Source organism: Elephantulus edwardii, unplaced genomic scaffold, assembly GCF_000299155.1.
Source record: "Elephantulus edwardii isolate Elephantulus edwardi_28Jun2011 unplaced genomic scaffold, EleEdw1.0 scaffold00067, whole genome shotgun sequence".
NCBI lineage: Eukaryota > Metazoa > Chordata > Mammalia > Macroscelidea > Macroscelididae > Elephantulus > Elephantulus edwardii.
The window spans coordinates 6,741,467-6,756,813 of NW_006399817.1; the positions used below are offsets into that span (position 1 = coordinate 6,741,467).

At 38.9% G+C, this 15,347-nt stretch overlaps 1 protein-coding gene across 1 annotated transcript in view; it reads right to left on the minus strand.

Annotated features, from left to right (window-relative positions):
• The window catches only part of GRIN2B (glutamate receptor, ionotropic, N-methyl D-aspartate 2B), a 692,233-nt gene that overhangs the window by 88,572 nt on the left and 588,314 nt on the right, over positions 1-15,347 (minus strand). The window lies entirely within an intron of this gene.

Consider the following 15,347-nt stretch of genomic DNA (forward strand, 5'->3'; position numbering starts at 1 on the left):
AGATAAAAATAAAAAAAAAAAAACCCAACAAACAACCAAAACCATAGCGGCCCAGCTGTCCACAAGATGACTAAACCTCAATTCACTTAATTATGCCATGATTGACAAATATTTAGAAAGACAATAACCCTCTAAAAAAGAAAAAAGGAGAAAAAAAATCAATTTACCAAAACATACAACACATAGACTGGTATTTCTAAAGCATCACGATGTACAGTAATGAGAAAACAGAAACAAAGTGCATTTAGAATTTATAGTTTTACATATTCTCAGAGTTGCCAAAATTCTTTAGTCCATGGCAACAGAAATTTCTACTAGCAAATAATAAAGTGCCCCTTGCTCACATTCTTGTCAGCACCAGGTTTTTTGTTCGTTTGCTTCTTATTAAGTGTTTGCCAATTTGCGGAATGAAAAATGGTATCTGAATGCTCTAATTCTCAACTCCCTGGTTCACAGCAAGCCAGCACACCTTTCCACATCTGTTAGCCATTTAGATTTCCTTTTACCTTCTACTCATCCTTTACCCATCTTCTACTCAGTTATTTGTCTTTCTTATCTGTTTGCAGGGAAGAGTTCTTGGTGTAGTTTGATAGTAACCCTTTATCTGTCAGATGTGCTTAAAATATTATTCTTACTCTGAAATTTGTCTCCTGTTTGTAGTATTCTTTCCTCCTATAACACAAAACTTTACAATTTTATTTTTTTTAAGTAAAACATTTTTTCATCTAGGATTTCTGACTTCTTACTTCACTTAAGAAAGAGGAAAAAGTCTATCCCACTCTCAAACTATTTCTCTTTACTCTCTCTTAGTATACCTTGGCATTTTGCTTTTTCTATACACCAGCAGTTTGAATCTACAAGCAGCTCCAATGGAAAAAGATGTGGCATTCTGCTTCCATAAAGATTACAGTTGGGAACCCTAAGGGACAGTCTATCTTTCTAACAGGGTTACTATGAGTTGGAATCAACTCCAAGGCAGTGGGATAGTGTGTTCTGCATGGGCACATCTTGGTTCTTTGTTTTACATACACCCCACAGCTCAACCCTTTCCAGTCTTGGAATATGCCTCCGTTTGTCAAATTCTCTGCATCTCCACAGTTTGTCTTTGATCACTAAGGTACAGACCACTGTACCATTTGAACATCCACAATAATTTTATGGGCCAACCTCTCTCCTTGGCAATTATATTAACAAGTTAACCACATTACTATTTTTTAAACTGTGATTTAAACATACACATGTACATATACACGCGTCCTCCACTTTCCAAAAGTTTGCTGTTCACTACCTTGCTTTTAGAAAATCTCTGCATTGGTACCAGTTCCTGTTTTGTTTTGTTTTTTCCCTAACTGAAAGAAATCAAAATTTTCTTTACATTTTTATGTAAAAAGGGGGAAAGTGAAGCCGGCAGTGGTGTTTGTTTTGGAGCAAGTCATTAGAAGACAGCACACACCTCAAGCAATAGAAGTGGGTCACCAAGCTCCTTCCCTGAGAATTACTCTGTGAATCATGGTGTCAAGCTGCCATAGTTTTGAACTGCATCTGTGAATACTTACTCCACATCAGTGTTATTTCAATCCATCCACTGCCGTCAACTCACAGTCACTCTCCCTTAGGGTTCAGATACTGTGAATCTAAACTTCAGGGGAGACTGTCTTATCTTTCGCAGGTGGAGTCTAACCACTATTCTTTGGGTTAACAGCCCTGCATGCATGTACTATGCCACTAGGGCACTTATACTATTTTAGCTTTTTATTTTATTTGATATGGTTTAGGGGGCAGTTGGAAATATGCAAATATGTTTTTCCATATAAAGGCAACAGTGTCTCATTTTTATGCCATTTTGGCTTATGAACGGTTTCACGAGAATGTTCTACTTTCAGAAGCTGGGGTAAATTTAAATAACAAAACCTTTGACAACTCAATGCTTTTTACATGCACCATTTAGTGACAGTGATTATGTCCATCATGGTGTGCAACCACTACCACTACCTGGCTGCACATTAATTCCACCATTCTTAACTGGAGCTCAGTGCTCAAGGTAAGCAATGACTCCATCTTCCCTTCCTCTCCATTCCTTGTAATCACGTTCATCCAGATGCACTTGTCTAGTCTGTGTTCCAATATAAAAATCCTTGCTTCTGCGCAGGTCTACAGGCAATCTGAGGACAGAAAATACACTCTTTTATCTCTTGCTTCTCTGTGTAGTGGCTTAAACAAGTGTGTGTTCTGTAAATTACTGACTGATGTCAGTGGGAGGAAAAAAAATCATCATACCCTCCACAAAACCATCACTCCAGCATTCTTCCACAGAAGACGCAGGATTTAAAGCCTGCCCCACATACTGCTTCTCTTTGTTCTCTCTCTCTTCAGCCTCCCTAGTTTTAAGGCTTGGTTGAGCCAAGCTCATTTCCAAGTGAATTGCTAAAAGTATCATGGTGCAATCTGCTGCCTGGCGCATCTAATAAAACCACAGGGCAGGTTTTGATGTTCCTTCTTCTAACCATTTGCATTCTCAATGACATCTACATTCAGTATCATTGGCGGGGGTGGGGGGCGGGTGGATCACATTCAAATGTGATCCATGACTGCATTGGTCCTTTTGCTTCAGCAGTTCTTGAACCTGAGGCTGGTGACTCTGGGCATATAGGCAGAAGGAAGGTCTGCCAGCCGTTCTTGACTGGACCCATATTGCTCTCCCAGTGACACTGAGAAGTTAGTTGTATCAGACCTCTGTTGTCCTTGCCTGGGTGCTCTTTCTGAATTTCCAAGAGAGCCTAATGCTCCTGGCTAGGCAGGCCTTCTGAGGGATCTTGGTTCCCTAAATGTTCCTTCCTTCACATCTCCTGCCCTGAAGAGGGGATAGCAATATTATTCACAATAGTAAGTAAAGGGAAACAGCCAAAATGTCCACCAACAAACGAATGGATTAGGAAATTGTAGTACAGTCATACACAGGAGAACTATGCAGCACTCAGGAGCAATGATTTTGAAAAATATTATATAACATGGGAGAGGCCAGAGAGCTTTATCTTAGGGAACAAACTCATTCTCATAAGGACAAATACTGTATAAGATCATTATTGTAAAAATAGAAGGATTACAAGTAAGATGTGTACCGAAGTACAAAGGGGGAAAGTGGAGGGAAGAGGGGTGTTGGTAGGGGGACAGGAAATCTTGAGATAGCAGAGCTTGGTAGGCAGAGTGACTGGGGTAAAGACATTAGAAAAGATACAGTGGGGACCTGAAAAGGTAGGGTAATGGTGGGCATACATCAATGGTGATTAGTTTTCTAAAATACAATGCATGGAATGGTAATATGAAGCACAATGTGAATAGAGGAATGTGTCACAACAATGTCTATAAATGAAACACAATGTACATGCTTTTTTTTCTTTTTGTATGCAAACAAATATAAAACATTTAAAAATTTGAAAAAGAGAAAGTTGAATAGGGTCTGGTGTCAGGAAACGAAGTTGTGTATTCCTTCAATCACTACAGATCACACTGAAAGCAAAGGTGTGATAATAGAGTAACGGTAGCTTTTGCAGACCAGGCCCTGTGCCAGGATCATCACAAGGAGTCGTGCCACTTAAGTGTCACTAACTCTGTAAATGGTTGCTGTCTGTTGTTGTGTACCATCAAGTCAGAGCTGACCCAAAGCTGACCTTTCAGTGTGTTTTTTATTATGTTCACATATAGATGGAATCACTGAGGATCATTCAGGGGCCAGGTTCTATCCGTGAACTATGTGAAGGCTGTTTTTTTTATCATACCATGGTGTCAAGAGACTGTTTCTCACTTTTTTTTTTCTCTCACTTTTTTATCCCTTACAATCTTTCTGTGATTTGAGGGAAGGAGAATACTGTTTCCATACCATAGCCTCCCACTCCCCAGCCACCCCAAACTGGATCTGCTGGTTGCTTCTAAAGGGTTCTAAAGACCAATGGCAGCTGAAGTTCAAGGTGAGGAACTGGGATGGTGAGATGGTGGTAGCTGGATGCAAGGTACTAACTGAGCTAGTGCTTTAATTTCTCTGTGCCTTATCTATCCTGAAAACAAGTAATTACTATTTTTTTTCCTCTTCTTCCTTTTTATTACTCTTACTACTACCAATGAGAATATTGGTGCAATGTTAGTTAATGTGCCTAACTTGTTCCCAAATAAAACTCATGAAATTCTAGTAAATTTTGACTACTAGCAACCTTGTAGAACCCTGCTGGGTAGAGTAAAATTGGTCCCATAGGATTTCAAAACTGATTAAAAAAAAACCCCATTGTCATGTCTTTCTGTTAAAGAGTAGCTAGTAGATTTGAACTCTTGACATTTTGGCTAGCAGATGAGTACTTAACCAATGAACAACTAGGGCTCCTCCACTTCTTCTAGAAATAGCAATTTTTTATTTTATTTTTTTAAGAAATAGCAATTTTTTTTGTAAGTGGTAAGTGGGTGATATTGGAGGGAAAAATCAACTTTCAAAATTTTTAACTCAATTTGCTTCAAAATGTCAGAGTAAGCTCAATGCAATTCTCTCCATTTCATGCACAGTTATCATTCAGGTGCAAATAAAAATAGAAATCACAGGGGAAAGCATCACTACCCTTCTGGATTTACAAAATTGAGATCTGAGGCACAAATGGAGATTTGTACACCAATGTTTGTAACAGCATTATTCACCATCATAAGAACACGGAAACAGCCCAAAAGTCCAACCACAAATGAATGGATTGAGAAATTATGGTACATTCACACAGTGGAATACTATGTAGTACGCAGGAGCAATAACTGTAAATTATTACCTAACTTGAGAGGGACTAGAAAGCAGAATGCTGAGTGAACTAAGTCCCACAAGGATAAATATTATATAAAATCATTATTGTAGAATGAGCATAGATCCAAGGGGAGGAGAGAGGTTGGAAGCAGAGGGATGAGCATGTGCAGGGGGAGGTGGGGGGATTGATCATGGGGTTGTACAATTTGATGGTTGGGGGCGGGTGAGGGAAATTGAAAGAATGTGTTCTTGAAAACAAGGTATTTAAATTTTGTAAATAAACTAGTATGAAATAAAAAAAAAACAAACCACCAACTCACAACACAACACAAAATAAAGGCATAAAATCCAAAGAGCAGAAAATGAGTCAGGAACTCCTCTTTTTCATAAACTTTCCCTGGAAGAAGATAGATATTTTATAAAAGGTATTCATTCCTTTAGGTCAGAGAATTTTGTAAGTAATTTGCTAAGTAAGCTCCAATAGACTAAAGGATTTAATAGACTTTCCTCAAGTATTGATGCCTTCTTTGACTCAAAGACTAGAATTCCACCTGAGTTCCAACTCTCCATCTTTAGAAAACAACCTTCACAGTCCCACAGTAGACCTTAGAGGAGCTCAGTTATTGACAGCTACATCCTGTAATCTCCTGAGGTGGCTTCTGTGGTGCTGTAGAAGAGTACTGAATATACCATGGACTGCTAAGAGAACAAACAGGTTTGTCCTGGAGAAGGCGAAACCAGAGGCTGTTCCTCGGAGGCAAGGAAACTGAAGCTTTATCTGACATACTTTGGACATTTTACAAGGAGGGTTCAGTCCTTGGAGAGGGACATCATGCTTGGCACAGGAGAGGAAGACCCTTGATGAGATGGAGCCATTCAGTAATTGGGATAGAGACCATAAGATTAGCACAAGATAGAGCAGGGTTTAGAGCTGTTGTACACAGAATCACTATGAATCATAAGCTACTTGATGGCATATAACAACAACAAACAATTTCTTCCAAAGGAGACCTCTTTTCTGCAACATCAAAACTGAGTTCTAAATCATTTTCTGAACCCAGTCAGAGGCTTCTCAATCTTATTAATAACCTCAAGACTTAGTCTTTCTCCCTTTGAATCAATTTCCTTGGCTATCTCTGTGGGGGCTACATCTAAAGCCTTGACTTCCTCCAGAGCACAGCTCAGCAGGGTCACTGATGGGCAGGCTGACTAACAGATGAACTGTGGCCAATAGCAGTGCCATTATAACATGCTTTTGAGTCTGAGCCTCAAATTTCGGCCACTGATACTGCTCATGATCAGGTTACCTTCACATTACTCTCCACGTATATCCTCCAATGACAAGTTGTAAGGGGTTAACAAACATGCTTAGCAGCTGACCATTGTGAACTCTGACTCCCTCACTTGACAGCTGGGTTGGCAAATTTTCCACTAGTGTGTATGTATGTATTTAATGATTCACTCATTCTGTTGACTTTGTCATATTACTGAAAAGCATAGGCTTTGGCATCTGAAAGACCTAACTTGAGCCCTGGCTTGCCATTATCGGTGTGTGGCTCTGAACAAGTAACCTAATCATAGTAAATTCTCTGTGTAGGTATCTGCCTTTTCTATATTCAGCCATCCTGTAAGGTTTTCCTCTTACTCTCTTCTCTATCTCTTTAGCCCTTATCGCCTTTTCCTATGAACTACCTTTTCTTCAGCTCTAACCACATAGTCCTGTGGATATCCTCTGATCCAGTCTCAGCTTCATGGTTGAAGGTGGGCACCTAGCCAATGTGCAAAATCCTTGAAAGGATTTTTAATTATTATGATTTGATTTGAAGGGTCAGCTATGAGTCGGTTCTAACTCTAGGAAAGATAACAGCAACGATAACTGAAGTTAGGAATCTATTCCTTACAATGAAAAAATCTCTTTATAATGGAATGAAAAAAGGCACATTGTTGTTGTTAAGTGCCATAGAGTCGCAGGTGACTCATAGTGACCCTACTAAGCAGAGTCCTTGATGCTTGGGTGCCTTTCATCCTCTCTCCAGGTTCATAGGGTTTCCGGAAGCAAGCTATTATGGAAGTGGATGCCACTCCTCCTTCCAAGCTAAAGGCACATTAGAAAGGCAATAAATAGCAAAAAGTGTCCATCTTCATGAAAAAAGAAATTCAACAATACACAGAAAATATGTTGCAAAATGCCTTAGGCAGTGAGCACCGAGTAAATTACAGTGACTGTGGTGGTCAAGATAGTGGTTATCATCATTGACTTTCTGTAAACATCAGCCCCAGTGAGTAGGTTGGGTCATCAGGAACGAACAGACAGAATCCACAGCCACCCCTTGGCTAGTCTTTGCATGAATCCAAGAAAAAGGGAAACAGGAAGTCACCACTTCAGAGTATCAGGTATAGGTAGAGCCAACCAACTAAAGTTATCATGATGGTGACTAGTGGCTCCATCCTCTATTCAGCCTCCAAGCCTCGAGGGGCCTGTCTGGACAATCATATTGTCTACAGTAACAGATAATCTTACCGAGCAGATCATTTGGCTTCCCTTACATCTTGGCCCACGTGTCAACCTTTCATTTTAATATCTCTCCCTCTCCCTCTCCTTTTCCACTCTTCATGTACCCCTTTAATGAATAATGTCCAGGGTTAAAAATTCATAATAAGAAGTTTCCTATAAAACTTCTACCTAGGAGTCGCCAAAACCAAGCCAGGGGCAGAAATGGATTTTGAACTGACACATTCTGACACCAGAGGCTTTGCTTTCCATGACTCCTTCCAGCTGCCTCGTGTAGTTAATAACACATGTAAAATACAGAGAACAGTGGCAGTCATGTAGTGATTAGGCTCAGAAGGTACTATTAATCTGGTATACTCCACCTGTCTCATTTTTCTTAGGCAGCCCTGAGTGCCTTGGGCTAGCCACAGGATTCAGGATCTTCCAACATAGATGAATGCTGTAATGTATGGGGTAGAAGCAGTGCCATGATCCAGAAGGTACTGAATGTTTCTGGAAAAAATAAATCCTCTCACCTCTGGGAGCCAGAGAAGATTATATTGCTTTTAAGCAATGTTTCCTGCATTGGTCTTTGGCTTTCTCTGACACCTGACAAGTCTCACCTCCTCCTCTTTCATGATCTTCCTCTATTAAGTATTTTTAATATTTTTTTAAAAAGACTATTTGAAATATGCAGAAATCTACTCATGGATCTTAGATGCACTCTCTGAGAATGATATTAAGTATATCTCAAGATGTTTTAACCAATATTGAGGCAAATGGCTTCATAGTCACTAAAACAAACATCTGACCAAAATTTCAGGTTCTAACACAAACTTTCAGTAACTAAAAAATGTAACTGACCTGAACAAGACTTTCATCAGATGAGAAAGTAGAGAGCTGTTTTAAACACTGCAGGGGGCTTATGCACAATTGTCAAAAAGAAAGTAATGGAAAGCATTATGGAAACAGAACATATTGCTGAAGTATAATGACAGTGTTTTCCAGACCACAAATCCGAATGTAAACTCTGATAATTATGAATGTGCTTCCAGGGATAATGAGACAGAATAGTTGAAAACATGATCACTCAGGAAATCCATGACATAAGGCTGTGAATATATGTGAAAAGAAACAAGGCATAAACATTGAAAAGACACATAAAATTTACTGAGGCAGTAAGGAAGCGCAAGTGGAAGAGGTCAAAGTCATTAACAATGCATTGTATTTTTAAAAGACAGAAGCACAGAAGCAAGACTAAATCATGGGAAAATATGTGCCCCAAATAGTCTTTGTTCTAAGTTATTGCTTAGAATTTTTAGAACACTTTCCTTATCCCCATATTGTTGTTAGGTGCCATCGAAATGAGTGCAACTCAGCAACCTTGTGAATAACAAACCTTAACTCTGTCCTAACATGTGCCAGCCTCACAATCTCTGATACATTCCAGCTCCTAGCCGAAGCCACTGTGTCCACTCACCAGACTGAGTACTTCCCAATTAAGACTGTCCAATGAAGGTAGCATAGTGGAGTGGACTTGGGGGGGAGGGGTTGAATAACAATGAAAATATTTTTTACTTTTCAAAAAGAAAAGCAAATTGTTGGGGGAGGGGTGGGCAGGGAGAAAAGTGCAACAATGAAGGAAATCCAAAGTCTCTGTAAACTTTCATTAAAATCAATTTTTAAAAAAGTACTAAAAATAAACTAGTATCCTTAGTTCCCAAGGATGTAAAGCAACCAACATCAGCTATGATAAAAAAATTTAATGTGTTTATTGTGTATTAAATACTGTCATGCGTTAAAGGGGGAAAAAAAGATTGTCCAGGGTCTGTTTGCTCTCATTAGCCATAAAATATCAATTTTGTGGACAAGCATTTCTGTTATGTATGTAGACAATAATCCTCTCTAAGGTATTCTAGACTGTACTATCCAAAACTAGCACATCCAAGGTCATACCATACCATTTCTCACTGAAATGCCATTCTCCAGCTACCGTGGATTGAAATGGTAAGGAAGGGTACCACGCCGGCTTCTATTTTCTTGCCTAAATTTCTAAACTACTCCTAGGTGGTTTCCAAAGGCCAATCTCATTTTCTTCTAGTTTACTTTCTGCTTGGCCCCAGCATCACCTTTCTAAAATGCAGATCTGACTTTGTCTTGACCCCAAAGCCTATTATTGTTTTTCCCTTCACCTACAGGATAAACTCTAACATCCTTGAAAAAGAACATATTTCCTTCACTTCCCTGCCAACTATACCCTGTGCTTTTGCCTTCTTCTCTATGTTTCCTTTCTGCCTGCTTTTCGTCTTCCTTCTTTCACTTATCTCTTCAGAATTCCTGCCTTTCATTTCATTTGATAACAATATGACACGCTACAAGTACCTGAATGGTAATATTCATGCTCGTATCCTTTATTTTAAATTCTTCTTCTGGATGACGTCTATCTCACCTTTACACTCCAGCTCAGATAGCATCTACTCCAAGAAGCTTTTTCTCACCACATTTTCAGGATGAATAAAAGGGTTAGATATTCTTCCCGGGTGCTTCAAAAAATATGCATAACTTTATCACTGAACATGTCATTCTATTGTTTTTAACAACTTACATGTCTAGTTCCCTCAAGTATAGGAGTTCCTCACTGGACTGGATTGGATGTTCTTTTCTAGTTTCCTCAGTGTCTATTCCCACTATCAGTACTCAATAAACATTAGCTGAACAAGTGAATGAATTAGGTGTCTAAGGAGAAACCAGCTCCAGGTTGTTAATAATTAATGAAGATGATTCAACTAATACTGTAGTTGTTGTTGTTATATATTGTCAGGTTGGAACCAACTCATAGATGACCCTCCAGTGGGTTTTCAAGAATTAAAATCACACGGGAGGAGACTGTTCATCTTTCTCTCACAGAGCAGCTGGTGGATTTGAACCACATGACTTTGTGTTGAGAGTGTAACATCTTAGCACTAGGTAATCAGAGTTTTCTATTGATAATACTAGCTAATATTTATTGTGCATTTACTGTTTGGGACCATGTTAAACAATGAACAGATAATATAAAAGTTAATCCTCAGAATATTTAAATAAGATAGGTATTATTTTCATATCCAATTACTGTTGTTACATGCATTCAATTCTCTTCTCGAGCACCACAACTCAAGACATCAATTCTTCTTCTGTCAAGATTTCTGATGCATAGGAAGTAATTGTAAAGATCAAGGCCTAGATCAGGCACACCTTAATCTCTAGACTGACATCGCTGCTCTTCAGGATTCTGGATAGGTCCTTGACAGCAGATTTTCCTAATGTAATTCATCTTTTTATTTCCTGGCTGCTGGTACCAAGGATGTGGATTGTGAAGCCAAGCAAGCTAAAGCTCAATCTCTTTATCATCTATTATGATGTTGCCAATAAGCCAAGGTGAGAATCTGTTTTCTTGATGTTGAGCTTCAATCTGTATTGAAGGCTCCAGTCTATGAACTTCTGCAGCAAATGTTTCAGGTCTCCCTCCGTTTCAGCAAGCAAGGTTGAATCATTTGCATAACGCAGATTGTTAGTCTTCCTCCAACCCTGATGCCACATTCCTCCCTATAGAGCCAAGCCTCCTGGATGATCTGTTCTGCAAATATATTGAAAAGGTATGGTGATAGGATCCACTTATTATAGACTGTTATACTGGCCAATGAATCAGTCCTGCCTTCCAATATATCTACACCCTAGTGTAGTCATAACACATTGACTTAAGACTTATTTTGGCCAATAGAGCATCAAACAACAGGGTATATATTGATACTTGATGAGTGATTGTCCAATGGACTTAACCTCTTGGAATAATGCTGACACCACTGGAAAAAAGCTTGGGCAAAACTCCTTGAGAATGAGTGAACATGCAGAATGAATTTCAGCTGATAACCAGGATCAAACGTGTGACCATCATGAATTATCTAGTCTCAGGTAAGTCATCAGATGATTACAGCCAGATGAGTGATCCCATGTGTGACTAGCCTAAGAATCTAAAAAAAGGGTTTTTCTTTTAAGCAACTAAATCTTGATGTGGTTTTTCCTGTTGTTGTCATGTACCACTGAATCAGAACTAACTGATAGTTTACCTCCAGTAAGTTTTCTTAGGCATAGGAAGAAACTGCCCATTTTTCTCTTGCAGGTGAATTTGAACTGTGCACCTGTGGGATGGCAGCACAACTCCTTACCATTAAGCTACCAGAGTAAAGGTAGAATCATAACAACCTTAAGAAAAAACTGCATATAACACACACAAAAAAAGATAACAAGCAAGAGATAGGATTAAAAGACAAAGTAGCACAAAGTTCTTTTGAGCTGTTTAATACAAATAAGTATAGTGCTGATGTAAGTCCTTCTTAATTATAGTACTCTTAAAATAGTGCTAAACATAGACTTTGAAGGCCCAGATTTCAAGCCCAGTCCTACCACTGACAAGTCCTTTAACCCCTTGGAGTCTGAGCGCCACACACACACACACACACACACACACACACACACACACACACAGATGGTGCGTGAGAAGGAGAGTGAGAGTGAGAGGGAGGGAGGGAGGAAAGAAGGGAGGGAGGAAGAGGGGAGGGGAGGGAGGAGAGGAGAGGAGAGGAGAGGAGAGGAGAGGAGAGATATTACTACTTAACTCACAGGACAGGTAAGAGAACCAAACCTACATCAAATTGTTCAAATAAAAGCATCAAAGCATCACTAATATTGAAATTAGTTAATGTATTTGAGTCACAATAGGGTCACTATGCATCACTAGTGACTCAACCAATAACATTCTATGGCAGGTTTGGAAGCAGGAGTGGTATCCACTTCCTAAACAACATGCCTCCAGAAACTCTATGAACTTTAATAAATGTCGATAGTTGTAGAGAACCTTCAGGCCTTTAGTTCATAGGGTCACTATGGGTGGCCCTCAACTCAAAGGCAATCAACAGCGATAAGTTATTAATGACTTACTCATATACTAACAAAGACTGGAAAAATGGGGTGTGGGAGAGGCTACTAAAATGGGAAACCCACAAGGTAAGCTGCCAGCATGTTCCCATGATCAAAAGGTATTTCTCTATTTTTATGTGCTGTTGAATTGGAACCAATTCATAGCTGACCCTCCAGTAGGCTTACAGAGGTGAATCATAATGGAAGGATATTACCTTTCTCTCATGGAGTAGCTAGAAGATTCCAACCATATGCCTTTGGGTTAGCAAAACTCATTACCACTAGGCCAATATCTCCAGTGTTGTTGTTGTTAGGTGTCACTGAGTCACCTGCAACTCATAGTGTCCCTATGTACAACAGCTCTGAAGCCTGCTCTGTCCTCAGCCAGTCTCACTGACTCCTCTGACACACCTACCCCCATTGCCCTAGTTACTGTATCAATTCATCTCACCCAGGGTTTTCCTCTCCTGCACTGTCCTCCCACCCTTCTGAGCATGATGTAATTCTCCAAAGACTGGTCCCTCCTGTCAATGGTATAGTTCAACAATTTCTTTTCTTTAGTGCTCTATAATATCTTGTGGACTTATTTTAACTTTCTTCAGCCTCAATTTGAACTTGGACATGAATAACTTCTCCACAGTAGTTAGCACCTGGCCTTGTTTTGACTGTTGATACTGAGCATCTCAAACAATTCTTTTTGCAAATGTAGTCAGTCTTATTCCTGAGTATCAGGTCCATCAAGTGAGGTCCATGTATAAAGTCACCATTTGTGTTTTTTAAAAAGGAATTTGCTATGAATAAACCACTGACTACATAAAATTCAACCATTCCATTTATAGCCTCATTTCTGTCACCAAGTCTATACTTTCTGAACATCATCCCTTCTACATTGCTTCTAACTTTTTGCATTCTAGTTACCGATTATTATTAACACATCCTGATTACTTGTTCGGTTAATTTCAGTCTGCAATATATGATAGTTTTTAATTTTCCTCTTTTTTGGCTGTCGCTAATGGTGTGTATATATGAATAATAGCACTAATTAATTAGGCCTTGTATGTGTATGAATAGTATCCTATCACTCACAACACCGTTGTTCAGGATATAACTTGAAATTGTTTTTTTTTAACTATAAATACAACATCATTTTCTCTCTGTTTTTCATCCTCAGCAGGTTACATCATGTGATTGTCTAATTCAAGGTAGTCAAAACCAGTCCATCTCATCTTACTAATGCCTAGAATGTGAATGTTAATTCGTTTCATACCATTTTTGACAAATTCTAATTTTCCTACTTTTATATTATGTACAGTCCATATTACAATTATTAAAGGCAGTTTGTAGCTATTTTTTTTTCTCATTTTGATTTACTTCCAGTCTGGATTCTACCTGTACTATGACTGCTACCTGTGTTCCTTCATTGTTCACAGGATTTTCAGAGGTTTGCTATTTCATAAATGGATGGTCAATCTAAGTCTGTCTTAATCTGGGACCTCTTCTGAATCCTGTCAATTATAGGTGACCCTTTTGGCAGCTGACATACCAGCATCATAGAAACCCACCAGTTACACTAGTACAGCAAACTGACAGACAAGAGCTGTACTAATAAGAGAAAATGATATACAAACAAGTATATACATACCTAAACTATAAAAAAATTAGCAATATGCCAGTAATTTCCCCAACACAACATACTGAAAGATTAACTTTGTACCACTAACAGAAGAGACCATATAAAAATAATGATGCAGGGCCAAACCAAGGCCACTGATAGCATGACAGGAGTGGGCCCTGGGTGGGTGCTATAACCTTCCAGTTGAGGTCTAAAGCTGAAATAGCAGGATAATGTCAGAGTTGAGGGTGCTGTCAAGGATGATCTTGAGTCTGTCCAACCTGAATTTAAAACTCATCTTAAGAAAAAGTTTGAAGCATTGAACACCAACAATCAATGGCCAAATGAGTAGTGGAATGGCATCAAGGATATCAACCATGAAAAAAGCAAAAGAAAACAAAGACATAACAGAATGGGGGGGGGAAATGGATGTCAGAAGAGACACTAAATATTGCACTAGAGCATTGAGAAGCCAAAATAAAGGGAAAAGATGCTGAAGTAAAATAGCTGAACAGAAGATTTCAAAGGTGAGCTCAAGAAGACAGCAAAATATTATAAAAGAATGTGCAGAGAACAGGGTCAGAGAGTACAAAGGGAAGAACTCACTTGCATTTCTCAAGCTGAAACAACTGAAAAATAAATTCAAGCCTTGAGTTGCAACAGCAGAGATGGTATGGGCAAAACAATTGAATGATCTAGGAAGTACTAAAAAAAAAGGATAAATGGAATACACAGAACCACTGAACCAACGGAACTGCCTGACATTTAAATATTTCAGGAAGTACTACATGATCAAGAGTCAACTGTAATGAAGAAAGAAGTTCAAGAGTTAATTGTAATGAAGAAAGAATTTCAAGCTGCATCGAAGGCAGTGAGGGAAAATAAGGCCCCAAGAATTCATGGAATACTAACTGACATATTTCAATTAAACAGATGCAATGTTTGATGTGCACACCATTCTATGTCAGAAAATGTGGAAGACAGCCACCTACCTGGCTGGCTAGCTGGTAGAGATCCATATGTGTTTCCATTTCCAAGAAAGGATATCCAACAGAATGTAGAAATTACTGAACAATATAATTAATATCACACGCAAGCAAAATATTGCTGAAGATCACCCAAAACCAGCTAAAACAGTATATTGATTAAGAACTTCCAGAAGTTCAGGTTGGATTTAGAAGAGGCAATGACACCAGGAATATCACTGCTGATATCTGACGGATCCTCACTGAAAGGAGAGAATACCAGAAGAATTACTATTTGTGCTTTATTGATTTTGCAAAGGCTTTTGATTATGGGAATCATAACAAATTATAGCTGACTTTGAGAACACTGGGAATCTCAGAACATTTAATTGTGTAATTGTGCTCATGTGAAACCTATTCCTAGAGCAAGGGGCTGTTGTCCAAACAAAGCAAGGGATCACAATTGTTTGAAATCAGGAATGGTGTGCATCAGGGTTAAATCCTCTCCTCACACACATTAAATCTGTTTGCTGAGCAAATCATTTGAAAAAC